We start from the raw sequence: 14,772 nt of genomic DNA, 5'->3' as shown, positions 1-14,772 counted from the left end.
ACAGTAAAGAAGGAGGAAGAGGAAGGTGGAAACATCAGTGCTTTAAATTGGCCGGTACTGAGTACCAGTACTTTTTTATTTTGAGAGGAAAAGTACTGGCACATCTCAAGAAAAAACGTAATACTTCTAATTGGAGAGTACCGGCACTTCTCAGAAACAGGATTTACATTTTTCCATTTCAAGCACTGGGAAACACTGTCACAGAAGGAGAAAGCAGGAACCCTCAAGAGTGAGATAAGGGGGCAGAGAGTGTCAGTGTATTAAAGAGGTCTGCGTGGACCAAGGCTACTCACCATTGGTATTGGGTGTACTGACATTTAACAGCACCAGCCACAGGCATCTGAGCAGAGTTTTGAGCAACGGTAATCATTCTCTTACAAACTAAGCACTGGGAATACGCCACCAAAAACAGCACTGAGAAACGTTGTTGGCGTCTGTGTGAATAATCAAATTTCTAATGAACAGTTCTATCGCACTCGGGAGACCCTGAAGAATGTGCATGTTGGGTGTGCTCAATACTTTATATGGGCCGGAACTGACCAGTACTACGTACCGGCACCTTTTCATTTTCTACCCTTGAATACTGGAACTTTTTCTCCAACAAGAAGAGTATCAATACTCTTGGCGCCTGCCTTCGACGCCAGCAGCGCTTCGCTCATTAATGAACACTGCACAGGTTTAATCACGGCGGAAGTCTGGGCTGAGCTGGCACAAAAGTGCCGGAACAGCAGCAGTTGTCACCAGTACACAGCGTGTGCTACTCCGGAAGTCATGAGAGCAGGGGTGTGGTTGATGGGGGATTAGATTATCCTTTGATTTTACACAGTGGGGGCAAAGAGGTGGCGGTAATGCCTAAAGGCCATGGGATGCATTGTTCAGGACAGTGTCAATATGGACAGAACAAAATAAAGTTTACGATTGCTTTCACCGTCTCCAACCATTACTCCACAACTGAATTGCCTATTTGCATGTGTAAATATTATGGGATCTCCTTACCAAACGTGCTGATCCCTATTTTAATTGACCTTGGATGGAAGAGAAGGTAAGGGCAGTGAAAAATGTGATATGCTCCTTTAACAGACATGTTTGCATCCGGTGCTAAACTATCTGGGCTTACATCCCACACAGATGTACCTGGTTGCATTTTTATCAAAAGTCAATAAATGTACTGCATGGCTAGGTAGGTATGTGTGTGTTATTCACACTCATGGTTGCAATTGATTGCACACTGTGATTGAACGCCAGAAGCAGGAAACCATAATTTTTCATTGATTTTGCGCTTCCAGGAAATCATTGCTACAAGTTATATTGGAACAAGCACAGAACACGTATTTAATTTGTAATAAGACTCATCTCCTGAACAGAACTTCATGTCAATAGACATATTTCGATAGAGAAATAACGTCATGCAGTTTGTAACGTGACATGAAAGTCTGTTCCTTTTCAATATTTCTTTAATCGACAATTGAAAATGCAAGAATAAATTTGACATTTTCTATAGTAAATATACGAGGTGTATAATATAAAATTAACACTTGTGGGATCGCTACAAGAACTGGAAAGTAACATCAACAAAAGATTATAAAGCAATTTGAGTAATCCAACAAACTTTTTTCATCAGGTGTGCTGTGTTATAGCTCATGCTGTGTATTTTAATCACAGACTGCAGCCAGATCACCACAGTGGATACCTTATTCTTTCTGATATCACATCTGCAGCAGGTGTACTCCTTCCGCCAATCCTTTTCAACCACATAAAATAGAATGTTGAAAGGCTGAGCCATCAACAACAATACCACCAGTGTCTCTGTGCTAACATTTCTCTTCCATTGGCAGAGAGCGAGCAGGGGAGCGAGAGGGAAATAAAATATGCTGCTCATTAAAGTTATACAGAGTGTGCCCTTAGAAAGCAACTCTGGTTTCTAGGTTGGACAGGAACACCCACTGGTGCTGAGAATGAACAGAGTGCCCAAGGAATTGCTCACCTTTTTTTTGCAGCTGCACATTCAACAATCGTGAGAAACAGGAAACTGGGGCCTTTCTCTTAAGTAAGACAGTTTGTGGTATTGTAGGAAGTTGGCTCTGTATGCACTATTTCAAAGTAAGGAATAGTATGCACAGAGTCCAAGGGTTCCCCTTAGAGGTAAGATAGTGGCAAAAAGAGATAATACTAATGCTCTATTTTGTGGTAGTGTGGTCGAGCAGTAGGCTTATCAAAGGAGTAGTGTTAAGCATTTGTTGTACATACACACAGGCAATAAATGAGGAACACACACTCAGAGACAAATCCAGCCAATAGGTTTTGTTATAGAAAAATATATCTTTTCTTAGTTTATTTTAAGAACCACAGGTTCAAATTCTACATGTAATATCTCATTTGAAAGGTATTGCAGGTAAGTACTTTAGGAACTTTGAATAATTACAGTAGCATATATACTTTTCACATAAAACACAAATAGCTGTTTTAAAAGTGGACACAGTGCAATTTTCACAGTTCCTGGGGGAGGTAAAGTATTGTTAGTTTTAGCAGGTAAGTAAACCACCTACGGGGTTGAGATTGGGGTCCAAGGTAGCCCACCGTTGGGGGTTCAGAGCAACCCCAAAGTTACCACACCAGCAGCTCAGGGCCGGTCAGGTGCAGAGTTCAAAGTGGTGCCCAAAACGCATAGGCTTCAATGGAGAGAAGGGGGTGCCCCGGTTCCGGTCTGCCAGCAGGTAAGTACCCGCGTCTTCGGAGGTCAGACCAGGGGGGTTTTGTAGGGCACCGGGGGGGACACAAGTCCACACAAAAAGTACACCCTCAGCAGCGCGGGGGCGGCCGGGTGCAGTGTAGAAACAAGCGTCGGGTTTCCAATGAAAATCAATGGGAGACCAAGGGGTCTCTTCAGCGATGCAGGCAGGCAAGGGGGGGGGCTCCTTGGGGTAGCCACCACTTGGGCAAGGGAGAGGGCCTCCTGGGGGTCACTCCTGCCCTGGAGTTCCGATCCTTCAGGTGCTGGGGGCTGCGGGTGCAGGGTCTTTTCCAGCCGTCGGGAAATTAGAGTTCAGGCAGTCGCGGTCAGGGGGAGCCTCGGGATTCCCTCTGCAGGCGTCGCTGTGGTGGTTCAGGGGGGACAACTTTGGTTACTCACGGTCTTGGAGTCGCCGGAGGGTCCTCCCTGAGGTGTTGGTTCTCCACCAGTCGAGTCGGGGTCGCCGGGTGCAGTGTTGCAAGTCTCACGCTTCTTGCGGGGAGTTGCAGGGGTCTTTAAATCTGCTCCTTTGAAACAAAGTTGCAGTCTTTTTGGAGCAGGACCGCTGTCCTCGGGAGTTTCTTGACTTTCTTGAAGCAGGGCAGTCCTCTGAGGATTCAGAGGTCGCTGGTCCTTTGGAAAGCGTCGCTGGAGCAGGTTTCTTTGGAAGGCAGGAGACAGGCCGGTAGGACTGGTGCCAAAGCAGTTGGTGTCTTCTGTTCTTCTTCTGCAAGGGTTTTTCAGCTCAGCAGTCCTCTTCTTCTTGTAGTTTCAGGAATCTAAATTCTTAGGTTCAGGGAAGCCCTTAAATACTAAATTTAAGGGCGTGTTTAGGTCTGGGGGGTTAGTAGCCAATGGCTACTAGCCCTGAGGGTGGGTACACCCTCTTTGTGCCTCCTCCCAAGGGGAGGGGGTCACATTCCTATCCCTATTGGGGGAATCCTCCATCTGCAAGATGGAGGCTTTCTAAAAGTTAAAGTCACTTCAGCTCAGGACACCTTAGGGGCTGTCCTGACTGGCCAGTGACTCCTCCTTGTTATTCTCATTATCTCCTCCGACCTTGCCGCCAAAAGTGGGGCCGTGGACGGAGGGGGCGGGCAACTCCACTAGCTGGAGTGCCCTGCGGTGCTGGAACAAAGGGGGTAAGCCTTTGAGGCTCACCGCCAGGTGTTACAGCTCCTGCCTGGGGGAGGTGATAGCATCTCCACTCAGTGCAGGCTTTGTTACTGGCCTCAGAGTGACAAAGGCACTCTCCCCATGGGGCCAGCAACATGTCTCGGTTGTGGCAGCTGCTGGAACCAGTCAGCCTACACAGATAGTCAGTTAAGGTTTCAGGGGGCACCTCTAAGGTGCCCTCTGGGGTGTATTTCACAATAAAATGTACACTGGCATCAGTGTGCATTTATTGTGCTGAGAAGTTTGATACCAAACTTCCCAGTTTTCAGTGTAGCCATTATGGTGCTGTGGAGTCCGTGTTTGACAGACTCCCAGACCATATACTCTTATGGCTACCCTGCACTTACAATGTCTAAGGTTTGGCTTAGACACTGTAGGGGCACAGTACTCATGCACTGGTGCCCTCACCTATGGTATAGTGCACCCTGCCTTAGGGCTGTAAGGCCTACTAGAGCGGTGACTTATCTATACTGCATAGGCAGTGTGAGGTTGGCATGGCACCCTGAGGGGAGTGCCATGTCGACTTACTCGTTTTGTTCTCACCAGCACACACAAGCTAGCAAGCAGTGTGTCTGTGCTGAATGAGGGGTCCCCAGGGTGGCATAAGATATGCTGCAGCCCTTAGAGACCTTCCCTGGCATCAGGGCCCTTGGTACCAGTTACAAGGGACTTATCTGGATGCCAGGGTGTGCCAATTGTGGAATCAAAAGTACAGGTTAGGGAAAGAACACTGGTGCTGGGGCCTGGTTAGCAGGCCTCAGCACACTTTCAATTCAAAACATAGCATCAGCAAAGGCAACAAGTCAGGGGGTAACCATGCCAAGGAGGCATTTCCTTACAGGTATCATAAGTAGCAATAACATGGATACATCTGGTGGTTAATATACTTACTAAAAAGATCTGTGTACATTCCAATCAGAGGTTCAGCGCACCATAAAACTGCACTGAGGATCATTGTGCTGCTGGAAAACGCAGCATGCAACATGTAGATCACAGATTTGATTTTGTTTTTTTGCTGTTAATTACTGGTTTTGATGCATAGATCCTTGGATTACCTGGAGGTCAAAAGTTCACATCCTTGTAATACAGTTTAGTGAGTTATGACCTGCAACAAGGACCCACATGCAAATGACATGGCATACATTTAGAACATCACTGTTTTCCTCAATCTTTTCTTATTTTAAGGTTGCTAAAAAGGGTTACTTTGGGTAGTAATAAACACGTATTAATAAGTGCTATCTAAATGGTTATTAGTTTGATAAATAATAGACAGATAAATCCAACATTCTAACAATACATGCAGATTTCTTCCATACAAAAGCTTGGCAAGTTCAAAAACCTAGCCCTGCTCCTGCATCAGGGGTTAGACTAACTTTTTTTAACACTGGTGTCCGTATCACCGAACTAAAATACATTAGTCATGCATTACAGCACCCCTGTGCCCACCCCACGAGGTGCTATTAACAAAGCTGCACTTAAGCAGCCAGTGCAATAAAACTGGCTTCTCAGGCAGTGCCTAACGCTGCTGCTGCTGCCCAGAGCCTGCCTCTAATCTCACAAGAATAAAATACATATCATGCGTTGGTGCATCTATGTTGGTTAAACGGGTACTGAAAAGTAGACACAAGGCCAAGCTTCAGTCAGACCCATCCAGCTTCTCAGTCTCTGAACAGATCACGTGGTTGGTCTCAGCGCGAGGTCACAGGTGAGAGCAACACACATGGAACAGGGTGAAGTTGCACTGTTGTCCTATTTTTGTGTCTTGCTAGTATTTTGAAAATGGCCCAAAAAACAAACAAACATCCAATAAAGGCCCGTGGTGCACGCCACTAAACCCAGCTCTCTGCCACAAGCAGAGGAACTAGAGAGGCATATTTATAGCCTCATCATGAAACAATTCAATTTTGATGTTTTCTGGCTATGACTTAACTTTTCGGAGAATTCCTCCATTGCAGTGGACAGAACTTAAAGACCAGAAGCCCCAGGCTGAGGTGAGGTGATAGAGACTACCTTCCAGGTTACCCCAGCAACAGCATTATAATTGCAGTAATTTAGCGCAGCAGCATTTTTCCCACTTTAGTAATGGAAGTTTAGACCCTAAGTGTATCCCAGCTTTCGTTACAGCATAGGCGCTGGAAGTAGGAATGAAGACAGAGCTGCAGCACCTTCAAAATAGTCCATAGCTGCAAGATTCTCAAGTCCATGTGTGATGTGCTGCTCCAGTCCAGGTTCTTCCTATGAATTCTGGGATTTGTAGTCCTGTTTCATAATAGAATAAACAAGACTACATGTTCCAGAATTAAAAGAAAAAATCTACAATGGAGCAGTACATCACGCATGGACCTGGGAAACTTGGCGGGGCGGATTATCATGCTGGAGGACAGAAAGTGTAAAAGAATAAATGTGCCTTTACATTTTGTTTATTTCTAGTCTAGACAAACTGTTGCGTATTCTCTTAAAAGACAGTTTGGGGTTTATTTTCTTTCGTAAACTGAAAAGTTAGAGGATTTCCATAAGTGAACTATGTAATAATATTGGTTGGTACAATAAGTGTGGAAGTAGAGATTGTAAAATTGAGTTTTTTCCCCCCCCCCAACACAATAACATTTAAATACGTGTAAATGAACATTACAAATTTGTCAACATATACCAGCAACTAGAACAGCACAAGTGAAGCACATTTTTATTTTATAATTCTAAAGTGCAATGGAAAAACACATTTTAGTATGTTCAAAACAAGCACAAATGAAGCATTCAGTGAAACCTGATTTCCACACATTATCGCTTGCACGCCACATAGATTTATCATTAAAACAGTTTTTGCAAAATTAGTGCCCATTACAATGGAAAATGTGCTGCCTGTAACCGACAGTCTGCTACCACAACATGCTTTAGTAATATTTTTGCAAATTTCATGACTTCATTGCTTGATTTAACATGTGAGGAAGTGTCACTCTAAGTGTCACACGTTTGGCAGTAGAAAGTCACTCATAAGTACCTTGAAACCTTGGAAATGTCACACATAGGCAATCCGTAAACTTAGCAGCTACGTTAGCCCCGCACTTATGCCGATTCCCAAACTTTACCCCCAGTTCACCGCTCCTTTCGGTGAGTCTGGGGTCATTGTCCGTATTAAGAGAATTGAATGCCAAAGCTTCTATTGCAAAAAGTAGAAAGTGCCTCAGTGGGGGCCCTGAAATAGTACTTTCAAATGGGTGTATGTAAAGGAAAAGGCGACATGTAATTGTGACGAAGGACTCGATGCCTAGTTAATATCCGCATTAACATTATTTAATGTAAAAATTGTTTTCCATTTGCACAAAAACAAAAAACAAAAAACAGCGGGGGCTGTGCAATGGATTGTCCAACAAGTGTACAGAAATACTAAGACGCCATGCTACGCTAGCAAGAAATCCAGCACCCTGAAATATTAAAATGAGACGTGGCAGACAACTGTCAGAAGCACCGCTGGACCTGTTCCCAGATGGCTTGACGGGGACCGTGAAACAAGTTACCTCGATGACTGTGTATCATGTGCGCTTTAACTGCGTGTGATCGCAAGAAAACCCTGTAAATAAGGATTTTCCGAAGTGAGGCAAGAAGCAAGCATTACCCAGCTGGCCATGCATAACACAGATGCTTATACTTCATTAATGAATTTCAATAAATAGACCTCTGATGACACCAAATGCCTTGACAAAAGATTGAGAGAGCGTAGCTTATATAATCTAAATTAACATGAAATGTTTATGAATCAATGTGTGATAATGCTGCATAGAAACTATAATAATAGTAATTTTGCTTAGACGTGCACTTGAATTGTGACCACGGGGAGTGGCCACCAATGTATACATAGACTAATAATAATGACCAAAATGTTTATATTACGTTTAAATAAGTTTATACTAATGATTGCGTTATTGAATCTGTGCTGAAATCCTCATAGGCCTTAAGTTAGCACGAGCCGAAGCTTAGCTGCTTGGTTCTCATATTAAATGCATTTTTCTATTTTGCAGTGTGCTGACTCACAAAGGGACACGACCCTGCGTGTTCTTTTTTCTTCAAATTAGAAGACGAATGTAACCATATTAGATCAGTTCTCAAGCATTCTTCATTGTGTGCAATTGAAACAGTGTAGATTAATGTAATGTACAAGGTCATTCAAACCGGTGAAGACAATGGAACTGCTGACCAAAAGATGTGCAAAGAATTACAGAAAGATGAAATCAAATCATACCGGACGTGCCACCTCGGAAGACGTCAATTATGAAGACCAATCAAAGACTTGTAAAATAATATGGGGTGAAGAGTTGGGTTACCTAATGTACTTTCTGATAGGTTAAAGATAGTGGGGTATAACAAGTGTCCGATAAAATTTTGGCGGAATGTACAATGGAAAAGGGATAAAAACCCATGTCACGTGGAGTCACTTAGAATTAGGTAGGGAATGCTATTGATTTTATCCAGAAACTCTGTCACTCTGTTTGGTGACTTGGTGGTTTACTTAAAACCATCCTTGTTCTTAGATTTGTCCATGTTACACTTTGCCTCCTTATGAGGAAAGTGCCCTTTTGCCCCAGAGCTGAGTTTTGACTGATGGCGAATTGACAGATGTCCTGAAGACGAAGACTGAACCTGTGCGCTGACCTAAACTTTGAAGGGTAATTATGACAATGCAATTGTGATTTGTCTGTTTGCTTTTCCTTTCTAGGTACCAACTGCTTACTTTGACAGAGACCTTAGATAGATGTTTTCCAAATTAGTGTTCTAAATTGTTTTGCATGAAGCCCAACATGCGAATGCTAATCAGTGGTTAGGATAGGTGTTCACCAAAACTGACGCAAATAGACAAACGACCGAGATCATGCTTTGTTGAACTGACACGTTATTGACACTCTACTAAACTTGATCCATGTTTACGCCGTGTTATGTTTTGATGTTTGTGATCCTTGCTTTAATGAAATCTTACCAAAGTTGACAGATCGTGACTATGCTATTATGTTTCTTGGTGTTGAGATTAACGCATCTGCTTTTAGACTGTAATTAGTAGGGAATAAAACTTATAAAATTCTACTAAACAAGGTGTGGTTATTCATGGCTGAAAGGTCATGGTAGCGTCTTTGAATTGATTAATGTCTTTGACTAAAGTGAAATGCATTGTCGTGATAAATATTGATGACATTATTGATGTATTGATTGACATATTGATTAGCTATCTCGTCCTAAGGTGTCTCTCAACTGGGTGAAAAGATTCATTGGCCTAAAACGAGTCCTGATGTGTAATAAATTAGTATAAAGGGACGCGTTAGCAAGATTAAGTCTCACAAGCAAGATTTATTTTAGAGGGTTAGCCATGATCATGACTTGGACCCCATGTCCTTGCTAATTAATTTAAAAATCTTGGAGTTAATGTTTCTGTTCTTGTGGGTTATTTGGAAAGCCAGGATTATTTAAGCTTGCCTTTGTTCAAGTGTTTTACTACAGGACTGCACCCCAGCCAGACATGCATGGTTCCTGAACAACCCCACAAAAGGGTAAGGTGTGGTAGTGCCTTTGGAATGTGTGACTGACGCATGATAATAGAACGTGAAATACTGGGAAAAGGTGCCACGTGTGAAAACTGCATGTATACACACCACTAATGGCTTTACAGCATGACAAGAGTGAACTATACGTGCACCTGAGGTGGGTTTACAGCAGTTTTTTGTGTTCAAACATATGTTTATCTGTGACCAGGTTCACATTTATAAGCAAGATGTCAACGAATCTGACACCCCAGACTCTTCCAGAATAAGTATCCGAGACATATAACAGTGATTTGTCTGATAGTGTGTCCATAGAATGTATGGTTTTTGGTTTTTAGAAACATTTAAATATAGAAACACTGGTCTTAATAATTCTATACTATAGGAAGTCTAGAAGTGATAAAAATAAAAAGTCTTGTACCACTGTTACATGATCACCTCTTAGAATTGTGATAATTATGTGTTCTTTAGGTACTTCCAGACATGAACTTCTTCATTTAGCTCAGGTGAGAGCAATAGGCCTCACATTTTTTGCATGGTATACATGCACAGATAGGCAGGGACAGAGTGACAGCCCTGATGAAGATCCCACACCCAGGTGGGCTCTAAGTGAGGGGCAAAACATGTTGGCATTAAATTGTTTTTTTGGAACACTAATTCCCCTCCAAAAAAACAGATTTATTTTTGTAAGTGTACCCCTAGTACCTTAAAGAGGATAAATCCTTGAGTATACTAGGAGGTATTTTTAACAGACTTTTTTCTGGATCCCTGCTTTTATCCAGCAAGATACTTTATATAAGAACTCCCAACTATGGTTAAGTCCGCCCTGGTGGTATTACCCTACCAGGGTGTAATAGAAGCCGATAATGAAGCAAGCCACTAATAGTGGATGAGTCGTCTACTCCAATTCTTTTTGGATAGCACAGGTAGATCCTGACATTGGCTTATTTTTTTCATTTTCTTCACTTCCTTTCATGAGCCTAGTTACAACTTTGTGTTTACTAGGTTCAGGTTGGAGAACGTAACTAGGGACTCATTTCTCTCAGTCTCTTATTGTGATATTTCACGCTAAGTGTCACACAGTTGGCCGAAGAATGTCACTAATAAGTACCTTGAAACCCTGGAAATGTCACGCATAGGCAATCCGTAAACTTGGCAGCTATGTTAGTGCCTCCCTTATGCCGACTCCAAACTTTATCCCCAGTACATCGCTCTTTTTGGTGAGTCCCTGCTCTTATTTTCCCCCAAATAAAGTACTGGATGTGCTCTCAAGAGCCAGGGAAAGAAGGGTGCTGAATTATTTAGCACTCACATTGCCAGTAGTGTGTAAAATTACAAGCTTTTCGAGTGGAATACCTCAATTGTATTCTGACAAAGGTATCTTGCTACTTTGCGGCTCATAATGCCCTCACTGCTTGTCAAAACAAATAGTACGGAAAGAGAGTGGGGATAGGGGACCGCTGCGACCCATTAACTTTAGGCAAACATAAATATATAACACAGTTGCAAACCCTGAGAACGAGTAATTACCTAAATCTGTGTCAATGGAGCAGCACCACACTGATGAGATATTGCCAAGTGACAGGACTACTAAGAGGGAGACCAATCATTGTTAGCCATCAGCAGAGGAGTAGCTAGAAAAAATAAATACCCTCACTTGGACCTATATCACAAATGGCTGTGAATGAGAAAGACCATTTTTCTTCATGAGGGCTATCCTTCCACCCGAACTCTAGCTATTCTCTCCCATCTTCCACATCTCCCTTGATCAAATCTGAGCCTTTTTTCTCTCCTTTCACCTTTCCTGTGCCTCGCTTCTCTTTTTGTCTCTCCCTTTCCTCCCATTACCCTCCTCTTTGTTTGTCTTCACATCTCTGGTCTACATACTTCTTTTGCCCCTTTTTCTACTTCCCCTACCTCTTCTCTCGCCTCCCCTTATCTATGTCTTTTTCTTTCTCCTCCAATTGCACACATTCTCTAGGTTTCTAACACTGAATGCCTCATCCCTCTTCCTATTCCATTCATCTCCCCCTCACTTTTGCCCTGTAACTCTAATTTCCATTGTTATTTCTCCATCTCTTACCTCTCCTACTGCCCCCATCCCCCTCCCTCATTTCGTTCCTTTTTCCTCTCTGTTTTTTCCCTTCTGATGCCTCCTTCCTCACTCTTGGACAGTTATAGTAACAATAATACAATTAGTTTTACAGGTTTTAGTTTGCATTAGTTTGGACAAAGAAAATCAATAATTTGGGTCAAGAACACCCAGACGTGTGCCAATAATATTACAAACATGGAACAAGTTTTAACAAGGAAGGCCACCAGTAAGTGTGTACTACAGACCCCATAAAGATTAGTCAGTGCAGTGAGCAACCTGAGCTGGGGCTGTCACAGTGACCAGTTCCACCCTGTTGCTCTTCTTGATGCCTTGGGGGACTAGTATCAGTCTGTACCCCTGCCAAGCTGGTGGAGTGGTGGGTAGGGACTCACAACATGTAGCAAGGTGAAGGTATTGTATGGTATGACTAGGTAGTCTTACCATGGAATACCAACACAATACCCAGTAGGGGACCTCAGATTCACTCTCAGCAAACCCTAGCTCAGTCCTGGTAGTGTGGCAAAGAGGAATAAGGCTACTTAGAGGAACATGTGCAAAGTATTTCACATTACCAACATGGACGCTAAGTAAATGACACGACCCAACAGAAATCCAACACGAATTTAGAAAAATAGATTAGATTTTGATCTTAATTTAGACACCAAAACAAAATTTGTACCTTTTGTACTACCGTAGTTGTGAATTTTTAAGACTTTAGAAAATGCAGTACTTTCTAGGTTTAAAGTGCTTCCATTAAAGTCAATGGGAAAAATAGCAGGGTGCACTCGGGCACTTGTAGGGTGAGTTATGGCGAACCCACGGGAACTTAAGGTTCTGTGGAGATCCAGACCAAGATTCAACAGTCAGACTTCTTTTTATCTTGCCCAGGGAGTCCGGTTGCAGAGGTGACTAGGCTGTCCTTGGTGCTGAATGACCCACGGTGGCTGGTGAGTTTTGCAGACCATTGCTAAACTTGTCTTGGGGGGTGGACTCACTCTCTACCGTTCTGATGTAGAGATCTTTAGGGGAGGGACAAGATCAGGAATCGACGCTTGGATCTTCACCACCTCGTCCAGTGGCTCTGGGTGCAGAGGTAGCTCCTAGCTGTCAATCACCGGGCCAGTCGTGACAAAGATGCTTTGCTGCTCCAGTCGAAGTCTTGTCCTTCAGGCTGCAGTCCCACAGGAGAGGAGTCACTTGCCACATCGGTCTCTATGCTGGGGGGCCTTAGAGTCGGTCAACGTCATTGGGCCGTCGGTTTCCAGGAGGCGATAGACAAGCCTTGGTAGCTGCAAGGATGGTACACAGGATTTCTGGCGACTGGAGTCATTTGGTGGGTAGTAGAGGCTTGAAACTTAGCACAGGCCTTACTCCCACTCATTAAATGCTGAACACCTAGTTTCTTTAAGTTCAGGCACTCAGAGCCTGTCAGGTCACATTTCTTCAATCTCAGCCCTTCTTCACTCTTGCAATTTACAGGGGACTGGTGCCACCAGTCGGGGAGTCTTCCTGCGAGTTTCACTGTCCATGGGGGTCCCTCTGGTCAGGACCAACGATATTTCTCCTCCAGCACACGTCAGGCACTCAGTTCCAGTACTGGTCCCCTTAGGTCACTCAGTGTCCTCTTCTTCCTTCGTGCTAGGGCTGAGGTATATGTCCTGTTGTTGGTGCAGATGTCTCTTTGTGCTTTTTTCTTCTTTTCCAGGAAAGATCTAGGTTCTGGTGCCAGAGGAGCACCTTAAATCCTGGTATAGGGGGCGTTTAAGGGTGTGAAGGACAGTGGCCATTATGCTACTGTCCCTGTGGCTAGTTCACCCCTGCAGTGACGACTTCCTGAGGGGAGTATACCCCTCAGATGGCATTACTTGGTGGTACATACCTCCAAGCCCACCCTCAAAGGTGTGGCTAGTTTGATTGAGGTGCACACCTCCTGCATAGCTAATTTCCCACCTGCCCGGTCGGGCAGGGCTGCAAGGTCTTTGTCCTCTGCTGGGGGGCCAACTCTCAGCACATCAAAAGCAGGGGAAGCCCTTTGAGGCTCAACACCCTAATGATAATCTCACTTGCTAGCCTGGAAGGGAGGTGGTGTGACCTCCTTCCTGCCCAGGCCTTTTGTCTCACGTCAGACTCTTTTCTGTGAGGCAGTGGCTCAGGAGAGCCCACCAAAACAGTACAGGACTTGGGTACTTGGTAGGCACCCTCTAAGGGTGCCACCTGGTCATCTGCTTTTTAATCCTAAATACGGGCATCATGTTCAGGATTAAAAAGTACAGTGTTTGTTACCAAAGACAATGGGATTCGGCTGGGCCATTGCAGAGCTGGACATTTGAGCAGTGGTCAGATGGCAGCTCATGTTATCCAATGGACTGCAGGTTACTCGGGCCAGCATTGTGTTTTAGATGCTAGCACGGGGCATATGTGCTCCTCCACATATGCTCTCACTCATGGAATAGTGCATCCTGCCCCCTGGGCTAGAGGAGGCCTGCCTTAGGGGTGACGGACCTGTCCATGGGCAGTAACAGGGACTCTGCCTTCACCTTGTGTGATCAGATTCTCACTCGAGCAGGAGGCTGCTCATGCAGGCTGACTTGGCAGCTCTGCAGTCTCTCTTTCACTTGGGGTACACAGGGTGGCACAATCAGTGCTGCAGCCCTGCTACACTCTTTACCACCCTTGCCCTAGGTACCATGTACTGGGGCTTACAGGGGTGGTAAGGTGCATGCCAATTGGCCCATGCAATTCGATATACCATTTTAAGGGAAACAGCATTGGTACTGGGCCTGGTTAGCAGGCCTCAGTGCTCTAACAGGTAAAAAAACAACAGCATCTGACAGTTCAAGTGGGGGTAAAAAGTGGGAGAATCTGCAAAGAAACCCAGTTTGCTACACAACACCACTGGCATTGAACGTACGCATGTAAAATAGCGTAAATAGCAAAACAAAGGAAAGAAAGAAAAGTAGAAACTGTAGGAAAAAAACATAACAAATCAAAAATAAAACAAAAGAATGAACATTTTACACAGCAGAGAGACGAAACAGAGTACAGGACAAGATCAAGTAAAGTAGGAAAGCATAACCAATAAAAAGAAAGTTAGTGAAGCATAGTATACCCCAGCAAAAGTAGAAAATAGGAAGTTTGTCAATTAGGGAAGACAAAGTGGAGTAGACTGGCATGATAGGTTCTGACGCTGCAACAGTGACACAAACTGCAGCAACCATGTGCAGCATATACTCTGGAGCACCGTA

At 44.0% G+C, this 14,772-nt stretch overlaps 1 protein-coding gene across 2 annotated transcripts in view; it reads right to left on the bottom strand.

Moving 5' to 3' along the window:
- LOC138261990 (pituitary tumor-transforming gene 1 protein-interacting protein-like) overlaps positions 1 to 14,772 on the bottom strand; it is a 206,591-nt gene that overhangs the window by 171,012 nt on the left and 20,807 nt on the right. The window lies entirely within an intron of this gene.

Source organism: Pleurodeles waltl, chromosome 10 (genome assembly GCF_031143425.1).
Source record: "Pleurodeles waltl isolate 20211129_DDA chromosome 10, aPleWal1.hap1.20221129, whole genome shotgun sequence".
Classification (NCBI taxonomy): Eukaryota; Metazoa; Chordata; class Amphibia; order Caudata; family Salamandridae; genus Pleurodeles; species Pleurodeles waltl.
The sequence above is the reverse complement of the archived record's forward strand: the minus strand, read 5'-3'. Positions and strand labels throughout refer to the sequence as shown.